Here is a 13802-nt window from a genome sequence, read left to right as displayed (position 1 = left end):
GTGTACCAAGACAGACACAGCACTGATGGATAAAAAAAAAGAGAGAGAAAAGAACCAGGAGAAAACGAGAGACAGAGCAGTGAACAGCGTTTATGCCGCATTGCTTTTGCAGTAAGAGATTCAACATCTTCCAGTTCCTATGGTAACAATCTCACTTGCATCATAAGTCATTCAAAACTGCGTCCCTGTTTTTGGACTGTGTGTACAGCCAGAAGGCTGCTCATTAGCCTGAATAATTCATTAGAGGAATAGCCCTTAGGAGTGTGTTATTTGTAACTACTGTCTGTGAATAATATTTGAGAAAGAGCATTTAGACACTTTCCATGTATTTATTCATTTATTTGATGAGTAATGTTTGTAAACGAGGATCTGAACACTAGCTGCATGTTTTTTTTTTCCTGTATCTGTATTTGGGATTGGTTTCTAAGCAAAGGTTCAAAGGCTCAGGGTAAGAAGGTACTATAAATAATAAACTGTACTAAACATGCTAGAAGTAACAAATAACAAGGTACAATCAGCACTGAGTACGAGGTGTGACATGACGTAAATGAAGTAATAATAAGATAATGAGAATGGCAGGCGAGGTGTCATGGTAAAATCTACAATAAATACCGCACTAAATTATTGCAGACAAAAAGCTAAGAAGCTACAAATGACTACAATTAGCAACAATATACAGTGTGCAACAATGTTTCCATCTATACAGTAGAGGTCATTTATTTTCTTTTTCTTTTTTTAGCATGAATGCTACCTGAAACAACTAGAAAAATGTCTCAAGTAACAAGATAAAAAAAGTTGTGTTAGTAGTAACAAAGCAACATGTGAAAGTGCGATATTAAGGTACTGTACTGGTATCAATGGTGATAACAAAGTACCAAGTTAAAAAGTTTCAAATGAACAAGGCAGCAGAAACTGATATGGTACTACAAGTTGGAAGGCAATTTATATACCAGTTAACTAGTGACGGGCTCACAGGCACACAAGTCTAACCCAAGCCCGCGAAGACCAAAGGCCAGACTGTCCGGTTCGATCTTACAGAAAAGCCAATGTAACATACATTTTAGAAAAAAAAGTCAATGCTGGCCATCATACAAAGACACCAGAACACCCAGCAGGCGGAGAGCCCAAGCCCAAGCCCACTGACCTGGCCTCCAAACTCCTCAGATCTCAATCCAATCAAGCTTCATGAATGGACCAAACAAACAAATCAGGTCCACAGAGAATGACTCTGTCGAGCCACACCCCAAGGGACCAGAGCCATCCAGGTGGCAAAAGGGGAACCCAAAAACTAAGTGGTTTTATATTTAAAAGTTATGTAAAAGTTATACAAGACCAGTATCCTTTTTTTCAGGTGAAGGTAAGAAAGTAAATGGTTTGAGACAAAATATAATAACAAGATTAAATTATAGTTGCAAGCAACGATGAGCGGGCCCAAGCACCCTGCGCCATCAACATCTGGTCGCACCAGATCGACAGTGGACAAACTGGGCATTAAAAGTAATTTCATTATGACATCATTTTAGGATATTTATAGTAGACCTCCAAAAAGGCCCAAATGCTGGATACAAATCATCACACTATGATGTCACTCAATGTGATGTCTCTCACTACAATGTCAATCAGGAGGTTTACATCTTCAAGGTATTGAGATCACATTGAGCCGGTTTGGTTCCCTCAAACAAGACCCGCACCTCTCAGCTGTGAGCGTGGAAGGGATTCCACCTCCTCTGTAAGTCTCTTTGGATAAAAGTATCTGACAGATTACTAAATGCAACATGTTTGATTCAGCCCTGTGTGTGTTAAACCTTTTTCATACCTTTAAGGTTTTATGACTTTGTTCGTTAAGTTCCACCTCGATGAGACTCGATGTTTTTCTTCATCAAAGCGTATTTTTGTTCTCACTCTAAAATAAATCTCTTCCTTTAAAGTGTAAATAATTTGATGGTAATGTGTTTTCCCCCAACTGTGAGGAGATTTCACAGCTGAAGTCAATCATCGACGAGAGTTTTTCTTTTCTTTTTTTTTTCTTTTTTTTTGTGCAACAAATATGCTCTTTTACCATGGCAGTGTTGAAAGCTTGTGAAAATATTCTTTTTTTTTTATCTCTCTGAATGAAGACTACTTTACCATTATTTTCCCTTTTGGTCTTGAGTGTGAGAGGAGGAAGCGACGTCAGTGTGTGACGGGTTCGGCACAAAGCAGCCGTGGCTCAAATACTCAAAGAGATCTGTTCCTTCTTCCACTTTTCCTCATTAATTGCATTTCTATTTAAAGTCCACATGGTCTTTCCACATGGTCAATTCCATCACTTTAATGAGCTAGAATGCAATTCAGGCCTCCTGACATGCTGGGATTTGAACTCACAACCTTCTGATCACTTGTCTTTACCCTGTGCTTCCACTTTGAAGACTCAAAGAGTTATAAGTTGGTGTGAGAGGATTACTAAGCACACAGTTTAGCATTATTACGGTCATTCTGCGTTAATACTCATTGGGTTGTCAGCAATTTAGTTTATAGGATCGACAGGATCTCAGCAGGGGGGAAAAACCTATGATGAAATTATAATAGACACTATAAAATACAATAGTCTGCGCTTGCATCCTGCCCCTCCTCTACACGTGACAGTGTGTGTACAAACATAAAAATAAAAAACAAAACTAGTTTTGCCTGTTTGTTTTTTGTATTGCCCTTAAACAAGCAAATTCAATGTTCCCCTAATGTGACCTCATATAAAAATTGGCCCCTCCTCCAGCTTCTTTTTAAATCTAGCCATTTGGCAGATACCCTCATCTTTACATTTCATCTCATTTTACATCTGAGCAGTTGAGAGTTAAAAGCCTCGCTCAAGGGTCCAACAGGGACAACTTGGTGGTTGGGGGGATTTGAACCTTTGACCTTAGTCAGTTCCTTAACCACCACTACCCCTGACCCCTGATCAGCTGGGCTCTTCTCAGGAGGGGCGTGGCTCAGCAGTAGCTCATTTGCAATGATGTGTTTAAAAAGGGAGTAAAACTTAGCGGTCCGAGGTTAATTTCAGCTGCGGCGTAACACACACACACACACACACACAAATAGTAAAGGTGATTTTTGAAACAATATGAGATACTACAAATTTTTATGTTTACGAAGATGTACATTCGAATGCGAGCTTGTTTTAAAATAAAAAAAACAAAATCTTTCATCTCAGTGTGCTCTAACATTGCTCGATATTTTTAAAATGAATTCCTTACCGATGTTCAGTCTTTGCGTGTAAACAAGTCAAAATATTTCAAGAGCACCTTCTTCTGAGACTTCCATCCTGTTTTAAAGATCTGCCAGTTATCAGCGAGACTGATCAGTTCCTCTGCGTTAACACACCACTACTGGACTTCTACGCTTTCAAGGACATTGTCTTTTCATAGATTTAATTTCGTTCTTATCCAGTGATCGGGCCTTTGATTTAGATCCTGAGATACCGCCGTTCTGTCGGGTGTGGTGTGATATTGAGCGACGAGCTGCTGACTGAGAAAAAAGAAGAAGAATTTAAAAAAACCCTTGAAAATGCAGTGATAGCTTTGGGGCGTTTGATTTTTTTATTTTATTTTTTATTTCAGTGTGGATTCTGGATTGCGCATTGCGCTTCTCCGCTTGAGCACGGCGTCTGGATTCAATCAGATTACTAACAACATTTTAAAAAGTTCACTCTGTCAAGCCGGGCCTGCCCGAGTGTGGCCTCGTCCTTGTTCTTGAAGGCTTATTGGAGGTTTCTCTTCTTGCACTTAAACCCCTGCATGTTCCTTTCATCTGTCTTTATTTGGAGGTGGCAGGGGGCGTAAGCGCTCCACTGAGAGCTCAAACTAAGCTACACAAATTGCATTGTGGCTCGTTATGCGCGTACACTGCTGTCAGTCGCCGCTTTGCTCTCCACGTCTCCAACATCTCCTCAAATAACTCAATTCAACAGAGTGTGAAGTGCACTGCCATCTAAATGAAAGAGAAAGCAGACATGTGTTGTGACCTTACACACTCTCATGGAAGCTCGAGGGTTCGCGTCCTGCATTGGGTCTGTGTGCATGTGTGGATTTTGCTTGGTGGGTTTCCTCCAAGTACTCCGGTTTCCTCCTATTGCCTGTGTTTGGCCTGCTCGTGTGCTTCGTGGTGGATGTACCCAGAATGCACCCCGCCTTGTGCACAGAGTCCCCTGGGATAGTCTTCAGGCCTAAATGCTAAATCCCCAGGATAAATGCTATAGAAAATGAGTGAATAATTGATTGATTGAAGTACAGCATATGGGAAAAATTTGAAATAGTGAAATAGAAATTAAAATCTATAAATATTCAGTGCAATATAAATGCATGAATGCATGTGATTTATCTATAAATTTTAATGTGTTCCTTTTTTTATGCAAATGAATTAGGGCGCAGTAGTGCCTCAAACGGTTAATACTTTGAGTTACTGGATTACGGATCAGAAGGTCAGGGGTTTGAGACCCAGCACCACCAGGTTTCCAGTGTTGAGCCCTTAAACAAGGCCCCTAACCCTATCTACTCCAGGGTGCTGTATCCTGGCTGAACCGGCGCTCACACATCCTAACTGGGACATGTGGTAAAAAAAAATAAAACAAAAAAACAGTGTGTAAAGGTACCTGTGATTCGTCAAATATTTTATTATTATTATTATTATTATTATATGAACAAGTTTGACACATATGGCTTCCCATAATCGCAGCACAGTTACTCTGCTGATAAGATGACTGAGGAAATCAAGAATAGAAAAAACTAAAAAAAAAAAAAACTTATCTTTTAAGAAGTGTTTACTTGGCTAATCGGGCCAGATTGGATGTTAATGTGGAAACCTTAGCAAATGTATTTATTTTTTTCTATTTTTGTTCATTATTATTTTTATTAAAATGCAAGATAAATGAAATGTAAAGCATACAAACTCTGGTGTGTGTGTGTGTGTGTGTGTGAGAGAGAGAGAGAGAGAGAGAGAGTCAGCAGGCTAGAAGAGTTATGGCCTCTAGCACTGAGACATATTCAATCCATAAAGTGTGTTTGATCTCTGGTCAACACACACACACACACACACACACTTCTCTGCAGTTACACTTACAGCTGGTGTAACATTCGTGCCATGCTGCATTTATTGAAAATGAAACAGCGAGCAGTGTCTCGGGCGTTAATCCCATCGAGAGAGTATTTATAATGCAGCTCACTCGAACCCGAGCTTCACACACTGCACTCTGTCATAAAGCAGCTCCACATGAAGAAAAAAATAATAATTAAGAGTGAGGTTAAAGATAGAGACGAGGGAATCAGAGACAAAAAACAGACAAAAAAAGAAATAAATGCAGCGCCTCTTAGAAACCGTCAAACTTTCACGTAAACAATTCCGACATATTGGACACCCAAAATATTTTTTTATTTGTCTATTGTATGTCCTGCACGTACACACCAATACATTGGGTTTCCTCTATGTTCTCTGGTTTACTTTTACTTTCCAGATAAATGCCAGTAAGTGAGCTGGCCGTGCTTATTCTATATGCTTAACACCAATAAGTCGCTAGCATCGCTTGTAGTTTTTTGTTTATTGGCATGGCCCGAATGATGTTTCAGTTCAGTTGCATACAGTTAGTCCCCTACATACAAACATTCGAGTTACAAACTTTTAAAGATACGAACATGCGTTAGATCACATGTGTGGCGTACAACGTCATGTGCTGCAGCGTGCATCCTGTAAGCGTCAAGCAATAGCAATGGAAACAGAAGTGAAAATAATTGAAAGAATGTAGCGAAAAGATGGCAGACATCGCTCGTTCTTTTAACGTGAATTGTTTCACTATCAGCATGATTCTAAAGATCCCTGTACTGTAATATATTCTGTATAGCCAATTATGTTAGCATTTTAGTAGCTAGACAGGGTTTGTTGGACTTACAAACAAATTGAACTTACAAACGAACTCTTATAGCCGAACTCATTCGTATGTAGGGGACTTGCAGTACCGTATATGTCACTGTTTAAGCTAGGTGGTTGCAAATTAAATTAAATCAGTTTAAAAATTTAAGTTGTTTAATTTACATGGTGTGATTGGTTTTAAAATGGATTAGATTAGATTAGATTAGATTAGATTGGATTGGATTAGATTAGATTAGATTAGATTAGATTAGATTAGATTAGATTAGATTAGAGTAGATTGGATTGGATTAGATTGGATTGGATTGGATTAGATTAGATTGGATTGGATTGGATTGGATTGGATTAGATTAGATTGGATTGGATAACACTTTCAGAGTTTATTTAAAAGTGATTCTGAGAATTTAGCTTAATTGTAGTTAATTAACATTTTAAATTGGATATTCAATCAATATTCCATGTCAATCCATTACTTCCTATCTTGCATTAATCCAGAGTTAAAACTTAACCATCACTGTCTTGTTTTACATGTAAAAGTAAATGCCCCTATGCGAAGTGCCACCACACCCATGTACAGTATGGCCTGTTTGGTCTGGTTGCTGTTTGAATGTGTACGTTTCTCCTGCACATGGATACGTGAATGCATGGCATGCTTATCTTTACCAACCTGAAGTTTGTAATACTGAAGCCCATTTGCAGTTATAAAATAAAACAAATAGTCATTTACACACTTTTATGAGATGCAGAGTCACAGAGAAGGAGTGGAAATGTCTGGCAAGCAAACTAGACACAGACAGACCGAGAGATGTGCTGCTAAGCCAGGTTCATAGGACAGAGAGAGATGCACTGCGGGATAGCACATCGACTTAACCTTACTGTTATTTGCTGACATCAAACTTGGAGAGGAGAGAACACATGCTGACCTGAGTGTGTGTTCCTGCAGTTCACTCTCTTCTTATTTATTTTATTTCATTTATTTATTTGGTGAATGTGTGCAGAAACATATTTCCACTTTTTCTTATCTCAAGTTTTCAACACTGACACACGCTTTGACACGAAGAGGAGGCGGGGCCTCCTTGGTTGTAGGGGCAAGAAAACCTCAGTTTGACTGTAACTTTAGCATTTATCACATGCATATTACAGAAAATAAACAAACTTGCTACTGTGATCATTGCGTTATTCCTTAATGAAATTCATTTTAGTCGCTTGTGTCTTGAGGACCTCAGACTGTTTGATATCAAGAAACAGGTCCAACATAATTATATTTCAACTAAAAAAAATTTTTTTCTTGCCCCTACAACCAAAATTATCTCCCACACTGGATGCTCATGCCAAATAAATAATTGGCAGTCACATGCGGACGGCTCTGGAGCTCGAGTCGTGGAACTCAATTTGGACTGATGGTGATTTTTTTATAACTTAGTTGTTTATTTAACATGTCGTCTAGCCTGACTTCTTGAAAATCACAGTCAGACAGCATGGCTGTGATTTGGTCGTAGGCATGAGAGCGTGGCCTGAGTACTGAAGATATCACTGTACAGTACAACCTCGAGTGTGATACTGCTTTTATACAACATTTTCACCAGCATCATTTATTATGGAGAACCACATATAAACTGTGGTTTATAAAAATGATTTGATATTATATAATCTAATCCATTTAAGTACTCAGTTATTTAGTTTTTTTTTTTTTTTTTTAATGTAATCCGTAATTGAGACAATTTATGTAATCTGTAAGCCAGACAGCAGTCATTCTGTTAGGCTACGTTGTCAGGTAAATGTGACCCAATTCCGATTTTTTGCTCATATGTGACACATATCCGATATGTTCTATGTTCGTGTAAACAGGAAAAAAACGCAAGCATTCCGATATTTGTGTTCTGTACGTCATTAAAACTGCGACTTCTTCGTTGTTTAATGACGTAATGTTATTCTCCGGTGGAAGCTCGTGTGGAATTATAACATCGCAGTTCACATGGAAAAGGAAAAGCACCCAGCCCCCCTTTTTTTAATGCTTATTAGGGCTAAATAAAATTAAGAAATCAGTATTTGGTAAATTAGGCATATGGACAGGCTGCAATTATGCAGTTTTTTTCTCCTCCTCCGTTTTAAATCCATGGTGACGTTTCGCGAACTTTGCATATATCACAGAGCGTTAAGCATACTTCACCTTCGTCTATCTTGGCTAGTGTGTAGCGGAAGAACCTCCCTTTAAGTATGCGCGATGTTTTAGATGGCATGGCAAGCGTAAACACGTGTATCGGATATGAGTCATAGTTGAAAGAACGTGTAAACAGACGGTCAAAAAAATCAGATATAGGCAACAAATCAGAATAGGGCATTGAGACCTGCAGTGTAAACGTAGCCTTAGTGTGTGTATAAAAGTCGTCTTACAAGCTAAGCCCCGCCCCGCTCTGTTATTCCTGCTGTTATACCCCTATCTCACCTATGCGGTTTGCGCGGAAAGATTCAATTCAATTCAATTCAATTTTATTTGTATAGCGCTTTTAGCAATTTGCATTGCCGCAAAGCAGCTTTACATAGTCAAAAGAATTATTTAAGTTTGTATGAAATGTGAATTTGTATGAATCAAAATGGTCAGTTTGTCCCTGGTGAGCAAGCCGAGGGCGACAGTGGCAAGGAAAAACTCCCTGAGATGATAATAGGAAGAAACCTTGAGAGGAACCAGACTCAACAGGGAACCCGTCCTCATCTGGGTGAAACAGAAAGCAGTAAATGATCTGCATTTATACAGTGTGTAGGGTGGGAGGCAGTTCAGCATAACAGTTGATGTTAGTTGATGTTAATATGGAATCCAGTTAGTTATTGGAGACCCAGGTAGACTTGTAGGAAGTTCCAGTCATGAACTATCGAGCTGTCAAGTCCCCAGAGAAACAGTTGCCAACACCAGTCAAGGCCAGAACCATTTTCTAGGTAGAGAGAATCATTCCCAGACACCAGACGCATCCCAGAGAGACACACGGGGCATCCGTGTGACGAGATCTTCAGCCAGAAGCGGGGCACCAGGATGGGTCAGACAGGTCCGGAGGGCAGAGGGAGTCTGACTAGAAATCTAACTAAACTCGCGGTGAATCATGATGAACATAGGTAAGAGAGGGGTATTAGTAGGTGAGATGGGGTATTAGTAGGTGAGATGGGGGTATTAGTGGGTAAGATGGGGGTATTAGTAGTTAACAGATTATGGGCCAAACTTCACTGAGTGATGACAGTAGAATAATTATAAAGGTCTTGACTAAAACAACATGCATGAGGAAACATTTCATTTTCTGCAAAGGAAAAATACTTGAACTAGCAACTTTTATTAGAAGGTAACGCTGTAATGTAACTGATTACTTTTAAACAGCAGGAATTTTGTAACGTAATTAATTACTTTAAAAAGTAACGTCCCCCAACACTGGCGGCACCGGAAACCGAAAGTTAGTCTAATTAAAATGAGGAGAAAGTAGTTAGCGGTAACAGGAGGTAAAACTCTTAGCGGTACTCTGTAGCCAAAAGGTGTGGAAAATAAACCATGGACTGTCCTAATTAACTTACAAGATTTACTTTATATGTACAGTCTCCAGTCTATACATCTACATTTAATTACAAGATCTATCTATCTATCTATCAAACCCACCATAAATAAGCTTAAGTTAAAAAGATAATCCATACATTATAATGTCGGCTGTTTCTTGATATACAATATACAGTACAAGTATTTAAACTGTATATTAAATCCTCCTAGCCACTAAGGAGCCTTAAAAGTTTTTTATTGTTTATCTTCGTAAAAAACACTCTGTTAAAATTCAATGAAAATCCATGAAATTTCCTGTTTACGCACCATCTGCTTTTTATGCCGTCATATGATTAATCTAAATACCCCCATACTCCAGTTAAAATGCACACACACACACACACACACACACACATTAAGGATGGCTGCCACATCTGTCCCTGGTCCTTTCAACAGGTTGGAAGGTTTTCCAGTGGTCTAGGAGGACTAATAAATTTAAACATTCTCGTAATTTCCACTTCTGGGTATTACTTCTGACGTTCTCAGGAGCTCAGACATTTATTAGGTACGTTTGTAAGTTGTCTTCTGAGTCTGTTGCCATCTTATAACGTCACTGTTCTCCTATTGGTGGATTTTCAACAGGACTCGTGCTGAACTTTTAATCAGAAATTAATTTTCTTTTCAGCTGCATTTGGTCACAGTGACACCAAATCATAAAATTGTGCTCATTAAACCCTCTGATTACAAATAAAGAGCTCTGTTATGATGTTAGATGTTTATGTGCAGCAGCAAAATCTGCAGCTTTCAGTTCCACAATCAGCGACTTTTATTCTTTATTTCACATTATGAGATCCGCAAAAACTCGACACGTTAAGTCCGATATAAAACACAGTCACACCATGTTTATTACTCATTTTACATCCGTCTCGACTACTTCCATTTTGGATATTGATTCCCATGTGCTGTCTGATAAGAGCTCCATTTTTGTAAAGACTTTTTAAGACAGCACTTCTTATTCGCACTCCATGCATTTATATTTTCTTTAATTTTCTCTCGACTGACAAATCACAATAATTGCATCTAACACTTTTAAGCCTTTTCGCGAAACATTAATTAAGACCATCTGGAGAAAAACCATGCTGCCTTGTGATTTGTTTGTCACTTAGTGTTAACTAGCGTGCTAAAGTGCTAAAACATTTCCCTCGCATTATTTCCGTCGCATTGTAAGAGTCGAGACATGCGTTTCTTTTTAGTGCCGTATTGAACATGTTACAAACTTGTGAATGAATAACGGACTACTCATAAATGCCAGCGAGCTCTGTGACGTCCAGCTGAGCTGTCGTCTTACAAAATAACTTCCATATCAACAGGAAAGTGGCTCAGGAGCAGTGTGCATTAAAATGCATGATTTCTGTAACTCTGACAGTATTGCTGCGCTAAATCACAGGTTTATATTAACATGCTATTTCTAATACCTTATCGTTTCTATAGTGACGGCTCATTCACAGAGGTTTGTTTAAAAAAAAGTGTTATTGTAATGCTAAAGGGATTTGTAAGTCATACTCATAAATGTCTCACTTTTAGTGCAAGAACTATAGTCTTCTAACAAGGTTTGTTCTCAACAAGATCTTCACCAGAACTCGCTTGTAATGGAAGCAGAAGTACTTCTTTAAAAAGTATAAAATATAACCAATAGCCTTGGACTTGGTGACACTTGGTGTGTATGCTGAATAGGAGGACAATCAACACACTGAGTTACAAGAGTGTTAAAAACACATGTGGCAAAGTAATATTTCAGAACTGTTTGGGTTATATCAGTGTGAGTTTTGTGTGATTTCGCAAAACGCTATAACTCCACCTTCAGCAGTTTTGTCACAACAGATAAATCGGTCTGTTCTTGTGTTTGTGATTATTTAAGTTTGCAGTTCAATATGAATTATATATTGGTTAAGTTTAAATATAAAATATAACAAACTCATTCTTCGATTGTGATTTTTGTAGCGATTTACTGACAGTAAATTAGAGTAGGGAAAGATGTCTTTGAGTTTTATTCCACACAGATACTTTTTAATTGCAAAGAAATTAAAGAAGTTAAAGACCACGAGAAACATTAAAACAATACAAACACTTCAGTTTAAAGCATCATCAGCCGCCTCTCCCAGTTTTGAACGTTATCTCATTTGTTCGTTGTAACATTATCTCTCTGCTAATTCTAATAATTCTAATAATGCATTGGACTACAGTTCAGAAGGTCATGGGTTCAAATCCCACGACCACCAAGTTGTCCCTGTTGGGCCCTTGAGTAAGGCCCTTAACCCTCAACTGCTCAGATGTACAGTATAATGAGATAAAAATGTACAGTAAGGCTCTCTGATCAAGGGCGTCTGCCAAATGTCTAAATGTAAATATCGCAGGAGTGAATGTTAATTTGGTTGAAAGTGAAACAGAAGGTTACACTACAGTGTTATACACAGCTTTGTTCAGTATATAACATGGTGTTCGCACAATATCTCAATTTCACAGAATGCATCACAGACATTAAGTGACACATACCTGTATTCCATTAATGCTGGGCCAATTGAACTGGCAGTTGTGATGGAGTGTACGCATCATTTTTTTTGCCGTTAACATTTTCCAAATATCCCCTGAATGCATTCACTTCACCCAATGCAGCTGCTGTTTTGCAAGCAAAGCGATTAGCTTTTAAGGATGCGCCGTTTTCTCGCATGTTATAGAAAACTTCTATAACAAAATCTTCTAGAACTACTTCATAGCAGTTAATGTAACAGTTACTGGTCATTTCTTAATGTATCTGAATGGATTCTGGCTTTCCACCAGCCCAAAAAATCAAGTGGTTATACTGTAGATCTGGTTCTGTTCATCTTTAGTTTTAGATTTAAAGCTATCTTGGTTTTGGAATAATACAAATAATTAAAAACACGTTTTACTTAATGAAACCTATTGAGTCAGACTTTAAAACCACTTCTTTTTTTTTGGTTTTCTCTCTCTCTCTATCTCACACACACACTCTGTTAAAGCAGTGAATCCAAGCACATGTCCACGGAAATGATGATGGACAGCATTGTTCAGAGACAATTTCTGGGACATTTCTTGGACTTCATCACAGACCTTTAATTTTGGACTGAAACAAAAAAAAATAAAAGCCGAAACTGCTGCAATAACTCTGATGACTAATCACAGCATCTGTGGATTCTTATCCACATCTGCATCTATCTCAAGTGCTAATTGGATTGATTACTGACAGGCAAATCACAGAAGCACAGCTTGACTAATGGCTTCCTGTTTCTGCTTTTCCGTCTCCATCCGAGAGGGATTTGCGAGGAGACTTTGTTGTATCGGCCTGTGGCTCTCTCCTCTGTGTTATTGCACGGCACACAATGCAATCTAATCTGCAGCTGCAGGCATGCTAACCTGCCTACTAAATAATAAACAACGCCGGACCGTTCCGCCCATAATCCAGGTATTGCTTTCTGCATTTATTGCTCTATGTGTTCATTATCTGCCTGCTCCTCAGGCTGTGAATTATTATTGGTTTCTGCTTGACTTTGTGTGTGTGTGTGTGTTTTTCCTTTCTTCCCACCCTCTCCATGTGCTCGAATGTTTAATCTAAACTTAGTACCACTTGAGGAAAAGTTTTCCCTTTTGTATAGAGTATATACTGTGTGTGTGTGTGTGTGTGTGTGTGTGTGTGTGTGTGTGTGTTCAGATTTGTGTAATTTAATATAAGAACAACATGAACAATAGGAACAGTTTTTGCAGTCGTTTATTCAATTCCTACTTCATATTCATTTCAGAAGGTCATGCTTGTACAAATATACAGAAAATATTATATAGATATTTAAAAAAAAAAAAAAAAAAACTTCTCGCCACTTATGGCTGATCGCTCAAAAAAATACATTTCCAAGAAATCTCAATTCAGTTTTACAGTGTTCCTGTAGACAGGGTAAAATAGTTGTTATTAGTGTTTTCTTTTAATGTGGATGTCATGGGCGTGGTCATACCGTGTGTTTTGCATGTCTCATAATATCCTTTGGGCCTTCTGCGTAATGTCTTATTACAGGTAGTCCCCAACTTATGAACATTCAAGTTTATGTATTTCCACAGATATGAATGGACTGCGGTTTTGGGAACATTATAGAGGCAAACAAATTGCGGAAATAACTAAAAAAAAAATAACAGTTGTGCACCAGATATCAATATTTACAATTATTATTATATATTTTCTATACACTATATTTTCAGTGTGTAAGTGAATGTATGAAATTTCTATTGTCTGGTATAATGTGTGTGTGTGTGTGTGTGTGTGTGTGTGTGTGTGTCTGCCTCCCGTTTCAATGAATCAGCTCGGAAGCACGATGATAGAAAATGTCTTTCC

This window comes from Clarias gariepinus, chromosome 10, assembly GCF_024256425.1.
Source record: "Clarias gariepinus isolate MV-2021 ecotype Netherlands chromosome 10, CGAR_prim_01v2, whole genome shotgun sequence".
In the NCBI taxonomy this organism is placed as follows: domain Eukaryota; kingdom Metazoa; phylum Chordata; class Actinopteri; order Siluriformes; family Clariidae; genus Clarias; species Clarias gariepinus.
The sequence above is the reverse complement of the archived record's forward strand: the minus strand, read 5'-3'. Positions refer to the sequence as shown.